Source organism: Ursus americanus, chromosome 35 (assembly GCF_024610735.1).
Source record: "Ursus americanus isolate L20-20 chromosome 35, mUrsAme1.1.p, whole genome shotgun sequence".
Lineage (NCBI taxonomy): Eukaryota > Metazoa > Chordata > Mammalia > Carnivora > Ursidae > Ursus > Ursus americanus.
Window position 1 is genome coordinate 19,893,671 of NC_142161.1, and position 17,922 is coordinate 19,911,592.

At 41.0% G+C, this 17,922-nt stretch overlaps 1 protein-coding gene and 1 long non-coding RNA gene across 3 annotated transcripts in view; one reads left to right on the forward strand and one right to left on the reverse strand.

Moving 5' to 3' along the window:
* The window catches only part of LOC123793626 (uncharacterized), a 134,364-nt gene extending 125,945 nt beyond the window's left edge, over positions 1-8,419 (reverse strand). Inside the window, exon 1 of the long non-coding RNA XR_006780041.2 lies at positions 8,074-8,419. This is a non-coding gene — a long non-coding RNA (uncharacterized LOC123793626). The remainder of the gene's footprint in view (positions 1-8,073) is intronic.
* Positions 8,420-9,772: 1,353 nt separating this feature from the next.
* The window catches only part of LRFN5 (leucine rich repeat and fibronectin type III domain containing 5), a 241,525-nt gene continuing 233,375 nt past the window's right edge, over positions 9,773-17,922 (forward strand). For both annotated transcript variants that reach the window (XM_087858985.1, XM_087858984.1), the window contains exon 1: positions 9,773-11,408. The gene's annotated coding sequence lies outside the window, so the exon portion shown is untranslated. The remainder of the gene's footprint in view (positions 11,409-17,922) is intronic.

A 17,922-nucleotide genomic window follows, 5' to 3' on the forward strand; every position in this document is an offset into this window, starting at 1 on the left:
CACAGTGGGAGAGACTTCATACGGAAAAGTCAAAGCAAAACAATCCCAAAAGGTAACTGTGTGTTTGTATATTCGGAAAACAGAAAAAAAAATGTTTCAAGGAAAGTAAAGTTAGCTTTCAAAGCACAGTTGCCACTTGAACTGGACATTTGCTATATGAGGGTAAAATTACCTTGCATATTTTATAAAGAAAAATGTTTTAACATTTATAGAAAGTAGTCTAAGTATGGCCGCTCTACACACACAGTTTTTCTTCTTTAACTTAGTAAGTTTCACTGTAAGTTCCAGTTGAGGCATTTTCTGCAAAATTTTCCAGAAAGCTCTTTCATGACTATTCAAAGAAGTATTCTAATTCTCTTCTTATTCCAAACAGAATCATTCCTGTGTTGCTTGGTGTTGGAAAACAGGCATGCATTTCACTTATAAAGTGATATTCTCTTGTCAAGGAGAAACCAGAAGTGATTAAATAACAAAAGTGGGAAAGAGACTCTAGTTGCATAGTGTAAAGACAGAACACAATAGGCAGAAATGAGTTCAGGAGGTCAAGGAATCCATCTCATACCTCACTGGCAATTTTCTAAATGAATGAGTAAGTGTAGTACTAGTGAATCCAATCAAAATTTCCAAGATGAGGTCACTAGAAAAAGAAATAGTCTTATTCTAGTTCGCTGCATCAAACAAGTGTCTATCTTTCAAAATTAATTTAAAAAGTATTTTATTTTTTGCATTATGAGCATTTTCACATTTAAGACAAAGTTCAAACTGTATATAATAAAAAAAAAAAATAAGACAAAGTTCAGGTTTAAAACTACATTTCAAACTTTCCACTATTCACCAAAGTGAAAAATAAAACCTTTAGCGGGTTATACAGATCTTTCATACAGATAAGTCTTCCATTTATCTCCATCTTATTTTTTTTTTTAAGATTTTATTTATTTATTTGACAGAGAGACAGACATCTAGCGAGAGAGGGAACACAAGCAGGGGGAGTGGGAGAGGAAGAAGCAGGCTCCCAGTGGAGGAGCCTGATGTGGGGTTCGATCCCAGGACTCCGGGATCACGCCCTGAGACGAAGGCAGCCGCTTAGCGACTGAGCCACCCAGGCGCCCCTATCTCCATCTTATTAAAAGTATATAAAAACAAATATCTCAGTGGAACAGTATGAAAATACTTTTGATAATAGAGAATTAATGTTTGAAGTGGGGGGAAAAAGCATTCCTAGACAATATACAAGGAATCGTTTTTATAGTTCTAAGTGATTAACTTTACAATTTGCTCACATTCTTTGCTTCCCATTTTTTTAAAAGACATATTGTCTCTTTTAGTATGAATGGAAACTAGAGAGCAATAACATCTCTTTGCAAATGGAGTCAAGAACAGGAAGGACCATGGGGCGCCTGAGCAACTCACTTGGTTAAGCCTCCGTCTCTTGATTTCAGCTCATGATCTCAAGGTCCTGGGATCAGTGAGCATCTGGCCCTGTGCTCAGCATGGAGACTGCTTGTCCCTCACCCTCCGCTCCTTCCCCCACCCCACATTCTCTCTTTATCTCTCTCTAAAATAAATAAATAAATAAATAAATAAATAAATAAATAAATAAATAAATAAAATCTAAAAAAAAAAAGAACAGGAAGGACCTATTCTTCAAGCATAAGGTATGAAAATCAGTGAATGAATGAATGAATAATTGAATGAATTCAATGCCAATGTTTTCATACTTTTGGTTACATTTATCAGTACTACAGAAATCAAGAGTTTTAAGTTCTACCATAAAATGTAGCAAGCCCTCAAATTTGTAAAATTGTAAAAGCTAACTATAGAGCTGATCACATAATCGAAAACCATATAGAAAGGTTGCAACCTCATACAATCGTTCACAATGATTTCCCATCTAACTCTTTCTTAGTTCCTAAATTCTGTTGCTAATGAAAAACTTAAAGTATTTAATATACCTCACAATCAGTAAGTTAGGTTAACTGTTCAATAATATATTCTTTTCGTTTAAAAAGTTTCTAATTTTAGGGACACCTGGTGGCTCAGTCTGTTAAGCCTCTGCCTTTGGCTCAGGTCATTATCTCCAGGTCCTGAGTTGGAGCCTGGTTCCTGCTCAGCAGGGAGTCTGGCTCTCTGTCTTTCTGTCTGTCCCTCCCCACTTCTTGTTCTGTCTATCAAATAAATAAATAAAATCTTTTTAAAAAAGTTTCTGATGTTATATTATCCAAGATTTAAAACACGCCAATCTAACACAAAATAAGAATATTTTATGTTTTTGGCATATCCAAGCAGAAACAAAAGATACAACAGATGGATAATAGTTAAATTAACATTGCTAATATATGAATTCACTTCAGAGAAACTGGGAAAATACTATCACACAGCAACATAATGCAATAAAAAGATAAGGTGTTTAAAAATAATTATATTTTCTACAAATATAAATATTTAGGATTTTAATAAATCAGAGACCAAATATGTACTTAATAATATTTTTATTTTTATTTTCATATTGCCCAAATTTTCACGTTCTCAACATATTTCTTAATTTTTATAATGGTCAAGAGACTATACATATATAGACCATGTAACTAGTCTGAGAGCCAGGGTTAAGCTACATAAATTGAAGCTTCTTTGATTATATTCTAGCAAGAGTACTTCTCATAAAGGGGAAGGTATTTAAGGAACTAGTTCTAAACTTTTAAAATACATTTTGAGGCTGAATAGTGTCTGAAGATAGCAACTTGAATATTCAAGATTTTGCTCAACAATATGTCACAAAGATTACAGAATATTTAATATGAGGGAAAATAAAAATATTAGTAAAATGTTTTAAGCATCTTCCTGAGGGTTTTTATCTTACTTTTATGAAAAAAAATTCTTGATTAAAAATACATTATTTTGAGAAACTAGATAATTTATAATATTTCAGTAAAATTAGTTATTCATTACATAATCTAAAATAGACTGACAAAGAATGGAAGTGATATGTATGGAGTACTTGCTTTTCCTAGATAGTTTATACCAGCAAATCATTACAACCTCTTAACCAACTCCAAATATGAGTATTTTTTATCATACACATAGTAGAGATTCAGGCTAGAGGTAAACCATTTCCACAAGTAATACAGTAAATTTCAGAACCAAGATTTTAATCCAGATGTATTATATTCCAACACTTTATTGAATATGCTGTGTTGTACCTTGTATTTTGTTAAAAGATTGTGTCTGGATATTTCACAGGCTACCTCTCAAGAAAATTTGAATAAATATGAAAAACAAACTAGAAACTAACAGCAATAAAGAAACTATTATTGGAATCAATGGAGGTGGCTTCCAGAGGTCTGACAAAGATTTGGGCTTAATAGCAGATTGTAGTTATGAAATAAAGCAAGGTCATGTTGTAATGACCTCTTGTTGGTCTATAAACTGCATTAGATGGTAAGCACTATTGTGGGGACAGAGACCAAGAGAATTATGGTTATTCTTCTCTCCCCAGGGACTAGTGCTGGACACTGGCTAAAACAATGAAATGAATAGCACTGCAAGCAGAGAAAGGCCATTATATGGAAACAAAATTTGATGGTAAACAATCACAGAAGGATTTGCTTTCATTACACAAATCACTGGCGCTATAGCTGAGAAGTAAATCCAAGGAACTTTACCACCAACCTAGCTAAGAAAGCGGAGTCAGTGAAAGGACCCGAATGACTAGGAGATACAACATGAGTAGACTAACGACAAGAAACCGTTTCCTCAAGAGACCATAATTAAAGGAGAAGCGAACTGGGGAAGAGATTAGGAGGAAATTACCTAATCATGCTTTTGGATTTTATGTTAACAAATAATTGTTCTAAAAAATTTATCTCTTTTCATGTAGATAAAATTTATCCAACATTATGTATCTTAATGAAAATGCATCTTTCAGAAAACAAATAGAAAATAGTTCTTAACTCTAAATCTGTGGCGGCTTGTAAGAAAGCCAAACCCTGTGGTTTCAACCAGATGAGTGTGGCACATTACTGCCGACTTGTGGCCACCTGACTGAAGTTCAGGGGCAGATTTTGGAGAAAAATAAACATTAGAAAACACTGTAAAAAACTAAAGCGTAAAAGCAAAAGCTTTTTTATAGAGTTTATTCTCAGGTTTTTTAGAACTGAGGATAATGTATCCAGTTTGAAGAAGTGAAGTCCATAGACTTTCAACAACTATCACCTCCATCTTATATGACTTGGTGTGTCTACCGTACTCACAAATCACGTCAATGCTAAGTGAAATAAATCAAGCAGAGAAAGACAATTATCATATGGTTTCTCTCATCTATGGAACATAAGAACTAGGAAGATCGGTAGGGGAAGAAAGGGATAAAGAAAGGGGGGTAATCAGAAGGGGGAATGAAGCATGAGAGACTATGGACTATGAGAAACAAACTGAGGGCCTCAGAGGGGAGGGGGTTGGGGGAATGGGATAGACCTGTGATGGGTAGTAAGGAAGGCACGTATTGCATGGTGCACTGGGTGTTATACGCAACTAATGAATCATCGAACTTTACATCGGAAACCAGGGATGTACTGTATGGTGACTAACATAATATAATAAAAAAACATTAAAAATAAATAAGAACAGCAATGAGACCCTTTAAGATAATTTGTCTTTAAGATAATTACATAATGACTGGCTCCATTTTACAACAGTGTCAAGATCAGGTTGTGGGGCCCCTGGCTGGCTCAGTGGGTACAGCATGCCATTCTTGATCTCAAGGGTGATGAGTTCAAGCCTCACATTGGGCATAGAGCTTACAAGAAAGAAAGAAAGAAAGAAAGAAAGAAAGAAAGAAAGAAAGAAAGAAAGAAAGAAAGAAAGAAAGAAAGGAAGGAAGGAAGGAAGGAAGGAAGGAAGGAAGAAAGAAAGAAAGAAAGAAAGAAAGAAAGAAAGAAAGAAAGAAAGAAAGAAAGAAAGAAAAGAAAAGAAAGGGAGATCAAGTGGAAATGTTCCTGGATATATAAATGTAAAACATTCAAAATGTCTGTTCCAAGGTTAAAAACCAGGTTCACAGCATTTTCAAAAATACATAAAAAATAAAATAGAAAAAAAAGTACCATACTTAATGTTAAATTCTGTATGCAAATTTAAGAATGACTGTAGTGCCTCCGCATCCTGGATATGTAACACACTTTGCAGAAATTCTACTTTTTAGGAATCAAGTTGGCTTCATATTTCTGAAGTGGGTAAACAAATAGTCACAGACACTTTAGTTTGAATTAGCATGATTTGAATGTTTTCTTAAGAATTTAATTAGAGTCAAGAGGTTTTGACAGGAAGAGGAAAATAATTCACAATATTGTACCATTCTTCTCTGGATTAGATATTTCTAGATAGGATGTTGTGCTTTGGGGCTTCTGGGTAACTAAATGGAAGCACCAGACAACAGGGAATTGATACCAGGACAACCAAATAAAGGAAGAAAAACAGATGGATGGATATTAAAGACAATATCTATGTCTTGCTTGCAATAGTGCCTAAGAATTACCTTGTCTCTCCAGCAATGCTCATCTCTGAAATAACCCCTTCTCCTTGAATTCTCTCCAAAAGTTCTTGCCTATGACACAATCTTTAAAAATCATTACACTTGTGTTTTAATAATTAAGTCTCAATAAAGGCTTTCCTTAGTAAAAAAAAAAATGGCCACTTTCATCTGATAATTTATTGGGGTCTTAGTGTTAGTTCCAGCTTTCATGAGGTAGACCTTAATCACATAATACACCATTATCATCATCCATTAAGGTTAAAAAGACAACAAAGAAACAGGAAGAAAAAAAATTACATGTATGCTTTACACAAGTAAAATATCACAAAACAATAAAGAATTTGTATTTAAAAATTAAGGGAAAATATCTTTTGTATCTAGTAAGAATGTTAAATAGTTAATAAATTTGAGTTTTTTTGGAAGAACCAAAATAAATACATGAGAAATCTGTTCACCTAAAAAGAAATATGCTAGGTCTTCAACTCTGTTTAGAGTTCAGTTGATTTTTTTTTTTTTTAGTAAGATCTAATTGCCACCACAATTTGTACCTTAGAACTTTACAGGCACGTAGAACATCAGAACCATGTTTCTTAGATAATGAAATCTCTTTTTATATTTCAAAACTATGTAGGGCATAAATATGACAGCTATTTTTTTAAAATCTTGATGTTTGGATTTCACTTATTTTAACTATTTTTTTAAGGTTATTACTTCATTTCAGAAACTTGTCTTTCCCTACTGTTTCTTCATATCATTTTCCAGTCTTTGACAGAGAACTTTATATTAGTAAAGAGAATCAAAAGCTCTTCACAATAGCGATTTATCACCCAGAAAATGTGGAAATAATTTCACCTTAAATAAGATTTTAGAAGTGTACCTCAACAAAAAATGAACTGAAAAGACAATTTATCACACATGTCAATCTGCACGTGTGATAAATGCATGCGAAGTAATAAAATTCATGGAGTAAGCAAACTAGCTGTTAACAACAAATTTAGAGTAATTTATGCCTTTCTCACTGGCTTAGAAGAGACTCAACTGTCAAATAATAATATAATAGAAACCTAGGTTACCTTTTAGTTATTATTATTTTAACTGAAAAACATTCACATTTCTATTTGCTGTCTGAAATTGGCAAAACACAACTTTTTCAAATGCTGGATTATTCTGGGAAAACAGTCCAACATTTACCACCATGATCATTAGAAAAACAATGTGTGAGAGAGAAAGAAACTTGACATAATTTTAAAAGTGATTTGGCATAAACATTGAATTTGGAGATAAATTAAGAAAGGCAGATATATTGAGAAAAATAAAAACTAAATTATTGAAATACGTTTTAGTTCTTTTTAGATACCAATGCATAAATGGACTCCCTTCTACGAGGAATTTGCTTGGACTCTTCAAAGTTTACCAATTACATAGCTGGTTAGTGCCAACAACAACCACACAGGCAAACCAGGAATTGCTATCTATCTTCCTTTCAGAGGCCGTTTCTCCTTTGAAGGAAATAAAAATAAAAACTACCCTTTGTTAAGTTTGAGATCCTTTGGGAAAGAGGATCCTAGCCTCTCCTTTAAGTCTTGCCACCTTCTACAGACAACCACGTAAAACAAAGCTCTCTTCTTCTCCATTGGCAAACTCTAATCTTCCATAGGATGGAAGGGAACAAACACTGTATGCGGACAGTGAGTTACAAGGCTTTATCAGTGAGTGCTTCCTTGAAATAACATAAAACTGGAAAAGTAGAAGAAAGCACTTTCAAATATAATGCATAATGGTGCAGTAAGGCTAAACTAAATGAAGAGAGGACGTTTTTACGAGCTTGGTAGGGCTAACAACATAGAGAATACTTAGAAGTTATACACCGTTACTCTTCCACATTAAGGAAACGTTGATCTCATCTTTTTCGTGCAAACACACACACACACACACACACACACACACACACACACACACACAACCTCTTCTTAAAAGCACCCACTCATATATTTGAACTTTGCCCTGTTCTCAATTCTAGACTTCCTACAGCTGGTAAGTATACCTCCTCCTCACCTCCGTCTGAGCACTAGAAAAAGGAAAGAAAGAAGAAAGAGGGAAAAAAAAAAAAAACGAAAAAGGAAAGTTTTTTAGTCCAGCCAGTCTTTGGATTTCTCATTCAATATCTCTCTATACTTTAGTCCCCAGGAAGAACTGCAAACCTTTACTTCCCGGACTTCAGCGGTTCCTATCAGCTCAGCAGGAAAGGGTGACAAGTGGGACAATCCTGAAGGAAAAAGGAGTCACCCCCGCGTCCTAAAGTATTTGGACGTGCTCGCTCACAGCTGCTTCTAGTTGGTACTGGTGCAACTCCGCCGCCCTCCAGTGAAGTCCCAGAAGTGGCCAAGTTTAGCGAAACGGCGATGGCAACACTCTCTCTCCCTGTTCCTCGGGGAGTCCCTGGACTCAGTTCGCCACAGGTTCTTGCCGTAGACTTTTCGGAAACTCAATTCTTACCCTTCGGAGGACAAAAAGCCACAGGGGAAGCGCTGGCGGTTTTAGTGGAGACTCACCTGGACTGTAGCGGTGTCCCTTTGGTTTATTTTGTGAGGTGTCGCCGCACAGCCCTCTGCTGTGTGAGTTGGACGCTCCAGCTCTGGAACTCCCACCCTGCGGCGCCGCGCGGGCTCCGCGGTCCTCCTCCCCCCACCCAGAGTCCCGGACCCGGCGCCGCCGGCAGATCGAGAGGAAGGAGGCACAGCAGGAACTGCAGCCGGAGAGCTGCGCTCCTTCGCAACAAAGCAGCGACGCGGGCTGCGCGGATTCTTAAACCTCGGATTGGACTTGGAGCCCGGGGGGCGTAGAGCGAGAGCAGAGCAGAGGAAGGAGATGAGAGCAGTTTCCACCTCAAGCACTCCACGCCCTCGGCTTCCTTCCCCAAAGAGGCGGCTGTGTGGTCCTGCTTATGCGTGGGTGCACGTGTACGCGCTTGGGTGAGCTCAGTGGGTGTGCTCCAGTGTGAGTGCGTTTGTGCATCCGCAGGGCAACTCTAAAGCCTGGGAGAGCAATAGTGGTAGCAAAGTTCGAGAGCGCCCATCCTGAGGGGGCCACTAACTGGTGGCTTTGCCAAGTAGCCCAGAAGAGGCCCTTATTAGCCAGCTTCCCTCTGCAACCCGCAGCTCTACCCTTCTCTTTGGGTTCTGACTGGTGTCGGGGCCAGCGAAGTCCGAGCTAAAAGAGAAGGTGTCCCCTGGGGCAGAAGACCCATTGCTGGAGAACCCTTCAAAGAGAAGTGAAAGGGCTTCCTGGTTCCAGTAGAAAGGATCAGCGTGATTTCACTGGGGTTCCCTGAAGGAAGCTTTTTCCAGATTGGAGAGAGTGAGGGTAGGGTCCAGGAGAGAAACTCCAGGACTTGTGGCAGAGTCAGGAGAAATGCCGGCCCTTCGACCCCTATCCGCCAGGGCCCAGTCTAGCGTTCTCCCCACCACCCTTCTCTTTGCTCCTTCAGATCTGATCTCTTTCCCGCTGACCTTAGTGGTCAGGCCTGGCTGATGTCGACTACTGGGCTTGCTTTCTGCCCTTGACATACTAAAATGTGACCAGCTCAGCACTTGTAATGTCTAAGGCTCAGCTGAGTGTATTCTCAAATATAAACGTTCTTTTCAGCTTCTCCAATCTGATTAGTAAGACAACCACTACCTACTACTACTAAGGGGACCCTGGATGAGGCCAGTCGCAGGTGACAGAGACCTCAAGTCAGCAGTCTTCCGTCTCAGATTTTCCGGGAGGTTATAGCTAATGACTTTTCCCAGCACTGTTAGCAGTCGCAGCTTGACCGAGTGACGCTCCTTTATCCCGTAACCGTGGGGGCAGTGGGTGGTCCACAAGTTTCCCTTTTACCAGAGGCTGGGGAAGCCCCTAGAAGTTCGCCTTTATCTCCAGATTTTCCGCCTTCTCCTCTCCCCCTCCCTGCAACGCCCCCGCGCCTCCCCTGCCTGGGGATTTGCGGGCACCTCATGGACCCTCTCCTCTAGCCCGGGGTAAATTAGCCCGGAGCACTCCCGGTTCGGAGGCGTGAGGGCAGAGGGAGGCGCGGTGGCCCCGGAGGGGGTCTCGCCCGACTCAGTCTGGGAGGCGCGGTAGTTCCCGTCATTGCGGCGAGGGCCGGGCCCACGGCCGCGCGCCCGCAGCCACCGCCGCCGCGGCCGCCTCCATGCTGCAGCGCCGGACGCAGTCCTTCCCCGCCGGGCGGCTGCCGTTGCCCGAACAGGCTGCCGCAGGGAGCCGGGGACCGTGGCCCGCCCTGGTCGCAGCCTGGGACCTGGGCTGCCAGCCGCACGCCTGAGCTGCGGACTCGCCCCGGCGCGGCGGGCAGCGGGCGGAGCGCTGTGTGCAGCAGCGCGTAGGGAGTCGGCCAGCGTGTGCAGAGCGGCCCGAACTGAGGAGTGTGTGTGTGTGTGTGTGTGTGTGCGCGCCCGCGCGTGTGTGCGCGTGTGTTTGCGCGTGTTTTTCCTTTTCCCTAGAGGATGTGAATGGCTTCGCAGCTGGCTGCTCCCTTAGGATTCTTGACTGTGGAGTCTGGGCTGTGAGAACAACCCACCCATATAATCCATTTTGCACGGTCGGTTTATATCAAGAGAAAAAAGCGCAACTGGACGGGGGTGGGGCCGACCAAGAAAACCTTCTGGAAATACACACACACATTCACAAGAGAGAGGAAGACTGAGAGACCTGAGGAGATTTTCATAACCTTCCTGCTGACCCTTCTGTTTTCCGAAAAGATTCTGGATTTTTTCTACCTTTTGAAGTCTTCTTGGCATTTTTTTTTTTTTTTTTTTTTTGGTAAGCCGCTCTCCAGCTAGCTCTGTGTGTGTGTGTGTGTGTGTGTGTGTGTGCGCGCGCGCGGGCGCGCGCCACTCTGATGCATTTGACTGTCTTTTATCCAACTGCCCAGAAGCAAATGTTGTTAACTCGTCGGTGCCCCCTTGATGCCCAGATTCTCGAAGAGCGGGGAGAACGCCCAGACCTATTTTCCCGGCTGGATTCGGAACCGCTGCCTGGCTGTGGACCCATGTGTGTGGATCGCTTTACCCAGAGGCTTGGAAAGCTCCAATATTAACTTGCTTCCAGGTACATCACAAGGTCACCAGAGGGTCTTGTAGCCGTCTTGTTTCCGTGCATCTAGACCTTCCTGTCTTGGCCAGAAGGATATTTATGTTTCTGTCCACATCATCTGAAGGCAAAAGTTCAGCCCTTCGAGCTGGTTTCTGTACAAACAAGGTAACAAGGATTGCTTTTCAAACTGCTTAACAAAATCCCCGACTCTTCCTCAGCCCTTTCCCGGCTCTCTCCTCCCCACCAAAATGTCACCAGCTCTTGAATTACGTGGATTTGGGTTGGAGGAGAACTTGAAGGAAACGTGATCAAAAGGCGATGCCAAACCACTCTCTTTTCTGCCTGTGGTCCGGTGGGCATCAAAGCCGATCGTGAGAAGGACCAGTCCCCTCCTTGTTTCTCCCTCCCCGTGCTGTGCTGGATGTGCGTGTGCAAGAGTGAATGCGAGTGCGCGCGCGCCTGTGTGCGAGTGTGTGAGTGTGTGTGTGTTTGAGTGTGTCTGTGTGCGTGCGCGGCCGCCCTGCCTCTGCCCGCTCCCCGGGCGCAGAAACGCGGGTTTCATGGGGCGATCTCCGCGGATCCCCCACCCAGCGCGACCTGCGGGCAGCGGCGGCAGTGGCAGGAGCCGCCTTTCGGACTCCCTAGGATGCGGGTGCTGAGCTATGGCAAAGGGCAGCGAAGTGACGAGCGAGACCCGCGTACGACTGTGAAAGCCACCTGGAGCCACCTTGCCGGGATTGTACCTGCGGGCAGAAAGTCCTCCTACGACCGTCTTTTCCTCTAGAGGCACCAGGTAACAAGCAAACGACTATCCGCCTCACCCAGTTCCTTCTGATCTTGTTTCTAGTGTCTTATCTGCATTGCAGGCTACTTTACTTATTAATGTTTCAAAAATCATTAGGAAGGGCTGGCTATCCAAGGGCGCTCTGTGATGTTGTAATAAAATTTCTAGTAGGTGGGATATAAATCTATACCTGAGCACTTAATCTAGCAGTGAAAGCTAAGGGAATATGGATACGCTCCACCCTAAGTGATGATATTGGAAAGCTAGGCATGTTGAACCTGTCTGAAGATGCCAGAGATTAAAAATTCCATGTTTCCTTCAGGCTATGGTTGCCACGGACCATTTGGTATCCAACCCTCCCCAGACTGTGGAGTGCGAGAGGGTGTTTGGTTTCCACCCATCATTTCAGGCAAGGATCGTTTTGACCCTACTCTACCTCTGGTGCCAGGTTGTTTTCCTTTCCTTATTGTGGAGGAGCTTGCCAGACCCTTTAGTAGTTGTAAATTACACATCTGGAGACTTTAATCTGAAATGGAGTTTTCTTGGAACTTGCTTTGCATGAAAGGGAATTCATTGTCACCGGCGTGTGGGCTGAGGTAAGGTATTTAACTGCGAGCGTTTGCTTGGATACGGCAAAATAGATCCATGAAATAAGTCATTTTTATATCTGGAGGAACAAGGCTAAAACCATAACCACCACCCCAATACCATGCCCAGCTATATTGTCTCTGCTGTGGAGCTTGTGTGCGCGTGGTTTGGTTGGTTTGGGTTTGCTTGTTTCTGTATAATATGTATTTTGGAAATTCTTGCCAGTGCACTGATTTAGAAGGAATAGGGTGGATTTGCGACTGCCTAATTAACATATTGGGTCTGATACGTTAAAACGGACATTCCCATGGCTGGCAGAGTCAGAACAAATTTAGCCAACTTCCAAAGCCCCTTACCCTTGCACCTTATTTCTCTCATTTCCTTTTCCCCTCACCTCTGTGTCCCCCTGCAGAAATTTCACTCCTTTCTCGAGAGCATTCGGATTAACCAAATAAAGCACTTGCAAAGTAGTCTCATCAATGTTTTATTCCATAGTGAAGGCGGTCTGAATAATTCAGCTCAGGAGTGCTCGTTTGTGTCCTGCCTTGGGTAGCTGCCTGCTGGGTGCACCCAGCGGAGGGTTTGGCCTGGCCAAGTGCAAGGCGCCCTGCTCTTGGAGGCAGCGACTGGAGATGCGCCGAAGGTTTCTCTTTGCTAAAGCCGCTTAGAAAGTGTCGGGGCGCTGCCTCTTTTTCTCTGCTTGCTGCGTTTCTATAGATATCCATATGATGGCATTTGCAGACTACAAGCTGGCCACTAGCTAGCTGCTCTCGCTGTTCCTGCGCGTTGAGGTCCCTGACTCCTCTGGAGTCTGGGCTCGGCTGCTGCTGCAGCCCTCGCAGGCTGGTGGTGCTACAAGGCCGTATATGCAGCGGGCTTGGGGGCTGGGCTCCGCCACTGCAGCTGCCAGACCCTCGTCGACACTTTTTGGGGAGGGGCGGGAGAGCTCAGCAGGCCCCCTGGCAGACAGTAGGCGCATCATGGCTGAGGTGGCGGCCTGGTTGTGAGAGGAAGGAGGTGGAGAGAGACGCGTGGAGGGCAGTGAGGTCCTGCCTGACTTCCTGCGCCTGCAATCCTCCACCCCCTTGTAAATGAATATTCAAGAACATAGAAGGGAAGCTGGCTGCAAAAACGCCTTGATACTCAACTATTGCATGATTTCTCAGGATTCAAAACCGGAAACTAAGTGTGTTTTTCCTAGATTTCCATTTTTTCCTCTCTCTTTTCTCCCTTCTTGCTCTCCTGGATTTAATTAGGTCATTTATACTCCTGTTTCATCTCCAGTTGGAATAACCACGAAAAGACAACTCCTCCCCCCACCCGGTCCCCAATAAACATGAAGGCGATGAGGGCCAGTCTTCAGATAGATAACGCTCTGCAAGTTCCAGCTCTAGGGGAGAACCAAGGAAGGATACAGAGGGTGACTCGACTTGAACAGAAAAGCAGGTCCACACTCTACTCTCTGTAGACTCAGAAAGAAAAGGGTACTGCTTGAATAAAACCCCAAAATTGGTAGGAATTTGGGAGGAATTAGGTGAGGGTTTTTCTTTTCTTTTATCTTCTTTCTAAGTTAATGTATTTGGATTTTCCCCAACACTCAGCAAATCCTGGTCAGAAAATTGATTGGCGGGTATTAACAATATCACCAAGACACGTCTTTGCCCCCCAGATTTCTCCAAAATATTATTACAACAGAAACTATATCATACTCATAATATTTGTTGGCAAATAAGGCATACCTCTTTAGAGGGTACCCAAGAAAGAAGGAACGCTGGTGTGGAATAGAAGTACCTGGGAAAATAATGGGCTTTTTCCATCTCCCTCCTCATTTCACTTCTCTCTGGCCTTTTCACTCTTCTGCAGGTTAAGTCCTGTCTTTGTGCCTCATCCTGAGGCAAATGCATTAACTGACTGTTAGTGCTTGGGAGCCTAACATAGATTATGGTGTGATTCATGTGTTAAAACGCCATTCATTTGTACAGAATGGAGTTAGGTGGAATGTCAAAACCAAATAGGCCTCCTTGCACAGAGTTTCATATATAGAAGTTACTTAAAAATGGAGATTTCTGTCACCCTTCCCTTCTCCCTTGTTGGAGTGACAGAGAGGTATACACCAGGTAGTTTGAAGATCTGAGTCCACTGACCTTGTACGGAGACGAAGCTGGCTTGTCTCACTAATGGGTTACGACTGTCAGGTGTTAATAGGAAATTTCCCAGCAAAATGTTCCTTTTTTTTAGGCTCTCTTACACTCACCAGCAAGAGGGGCAGAACAATAGGGCAGTCAGGACACCCATGGTAAATGATGTGAGCCTATAGGCAGGTGGGAAGAACTTGCCACTTGACTCCTGTCCCCCCAGATCTTTTAGTCACTTTTTCCTTTTCTGTTTTCAAGAGGAGAATGACCTTGAGCAACACCAGTCCTCTGTACTTCACACACCTCTTTTCTTCTTCAAACATGTGATGTATATACAAATACACATACACACACATGCCTGTCTACTTCAATTTTGAAATATGAGATTCCTGTGCTTGACTGATTTGGGAGGGGTTTATTAAGATATGTCTTTGACTTATACCAGCCAGAGGTGATTTTTTTCCCCTTTTTTTCTCATGAGGGGATAGCAAGAACTATGGTCACTTGAAGGAAAATTGTCCAACCTTTATCCCCTTTTCCATCATTTTTGTCTCCTCTGTCATTAAATGCATTCTTGGTGTTAAAGCAGGGTCTGGTTATGGCATTGGTGTTTAAGTGACCATCATATGTTATATCTGCTTTTCGTCTTTTCCTGAATGACCATTAGTTCCCTTTTGTTTATTTAAACCAGTGTTCTCTTTCCTCTTGCTGCTTGAAGCACTTTAGGCTTGGTAGTTTTGCTGAGTTTTCTAACTGGTGAAATTAGGGTCTTGCTTTCTGCTGATACTATTGCTGTGTTGTTTTGTGGTTGGGATGAGATGCTTACAGATACCTAACAATGTCCCTGCCTCTACATAAAACTACCATGTAATAAGCTCTACATCAAATCTATTCAGTTATTTTAAGAAAAAATTACAATGAATAAGATTGCTCATAAATATGTACCAATGTTGAGGTTGGAGGAAGACTACTTAAAACTTTCTAGTGGCTTAAATGTCTAATCTATTAACTCATTCCAGTGATTGTTATTTTATATTTACTTAGAAAAGTAATATATTGGCATTACTTTCCGAGTTTTGTGTACAGGTAATCAGTTCTAACTTTTATGTTTTATTGAAGAATAAATATGTGAATTTAGGCCTTTAAATAAATAGGATATATGACTAACAGGTAATTTTGCTACATCATTCCACTGACACACACGTGCATAGCTCTACCTTGTTAATAAACCCTGAAAGTGAGACTACTTATTATATTTCTACAGCCCACATTTTTATTCCTGTGGCATCCTTCAATCAGTGAAGACTATTTAAAACCTAAGGCAGTAATAATTTATCCATTACATGGTGTGTGCATGTGAAATTAAGAAGAATTATGTTTATCAGTATTGAAGCTATTCTGGATAGAAGCGAACCATTTTTGTTATATCCTATCAACATAAATTGTATGTTATTACGAAAACTCCAGTTTCATATAACAAGAGATAGAAATATAAGAATTTAATTCAGAGATAGTTAATACCATTCTAAACTTTTTCATCATAGTATTCTGATAGATACTGTTCTGACAGAACACTTTTTACTGAACTATGACATAATACTAATTATGAAGATGGTTAACAAGTGATAGAAAATTATAATGGAATTACATGGTTATATAAATGCACTATCATCTTGCTGATACCCAGTAAACCACACGAAAGGGCTTTATTACTAAACTACAAGCTATATCGGTAAGGTTCCTCAGAAATTGGCTTTGGCGGCCTATGTTTATTAAGTTATGAACTTGGTCACTTTGGAAGAAAATGCGAATTGATTAATTTTAGTCTTCCTAGATAAGATATATCTTTTTATAAAAGAAATCTATCTAACCATAAAGCTCATGCTATTCTTTTCTTTGTGGGAGCATATACGTAATTCATCGCTTTAAAAAACCTTCCAAAGAAATATTTGAATTTGATGTTATGAAGAACAATTGCAGAATTACCATTGGATATTGAATCGATTCTAGATTTTATAGCAGAAAGAGTCTAGAGAAGAAGTAATAAGATAAACATATAAAGTTGTAGGATCTTTTTTTCCCCCAACACTGGAAGCAGTTTCTGAATTCTTGGAAAAAGACAGAAAGAAAACGCTAATTAGCTCAATATATACTCAATTAGAACTAGTGTATTTAATCAGAGATAGAAGCCAAAACAGAGTTGTTTATATTACTCTATTTTTACTTTGCCCTGTGCAGCTCTTTTGAGGAAATACTAAAGAGACCTGAAGGGTGCATATCAGCAGCTCCCTGCCTTCCATTCCCCATGGTGACTTCCCATTTCCTGTCTTGAAGTAGGTTTTTCATGAATCTTAGTGGTCTTGCTTCCAAAGTTATAGGATATTTGCATTAAAGTGATTTATTAGTGGGAACATATCAGCTCTGTTATGAAGACTCTCTCTTCTTTGGAAATATAGGCTGCGGTATTTTCTTAGTCATTATCTCTTTTTGTTATTTTTTCAATGGTATTAAAATTGGGTTATTAAAAGATTTATGTGGATTGATTAGTGTTAAGGCATTTGTATAACAACATGCACATGCATATGATTTCCATGGCGATATCGAACATTGCATGGAGTAGTACATATGCTTTTTTCTACATGGATACTGTTATGTCACTACTGTTCACAGATATTTAATTTCAGGTGCCTCATTTAATAGAAATGTGCCTAACTTTAGATTGAAATTTAGGGGTTATTTATAGGAATTATGTAGGATATTTGCCATGTATTGACTGTTCAAATGTCAGGAACTTCAACAACCTATAACTAGACATTGAATCCTGACCTCAAGGAACTTATTTTCTTAGTAACAGGAAGGATGTGAACAAATACATAAGCTTGAAAGTAACTGGTATTTTTTATTCTATTTTGATATTTTTTTGCTTCGTATTAAGAGAGAAGAGGACATTTGGAAGTTGTTACTGTGTTTTATGGAGGTTGGTATTGTGCACTAGTTAGAAGCATGAACTTTGGGATTTCACAAACCTATGTCTTAGGCTCATGTAACCTTGAGCAAGTCTTGTAACCTCTCTGAGCCTTAGTGTCCTCACCTATAAGATGAAGCTAATAATAAAAGACACTTACCTGCTGTCATTACCATCATCTTTGCCATCATCATTAGCTATCACAAGGGTAAAAAGAGAAAACTAAAGGGGTAGTAACTGGATGATGTCAAAGCTTATGCTTGGGGTCCTAGATCCTCAGGGCTCCAGGGAATGCTAAAGTCCATCCAAACCAAGGACCACACAGTCCACTGTCTTCAGAGACCAAGCAGATGTAAATCTTAAACCCAGGAAATCTGGCTAGGTTTAAGAAATTATAGGTTGAAGGATCTCTGGTACACTGGTGAGTGCATGATTTACCCAAGACATTCAAATTTAAATTCATTTTACCCCCTGATGGGTCTGGCATCATAAAATTTCTGGGTTATTCTGACATCTTTTCAAATTTAAATTTTATCTAAAGCATCCCTGCCAAGTGGTCATCTTGACTAAGCTTGAGTACTTTCAGTGATTCTAAAATCACTCCACCTCAACTGGATTATTCCATTTTGTATAGGCGTATTATCAAATATGTTTTTGGAGTTGAGCCAAACATCTGACATCCTTGGCTTCTAATTAATTTTAATATGGGAGGAGGGGCACACAATAAGTCTAGTTCCCAATGACAGTACCTCAACTATTTAAACTGAGTTACTTGAGATCCCCAAACCATGATTGCTTTGCTTATGATTAAACATAATTTGACCTGGGAGCCTGG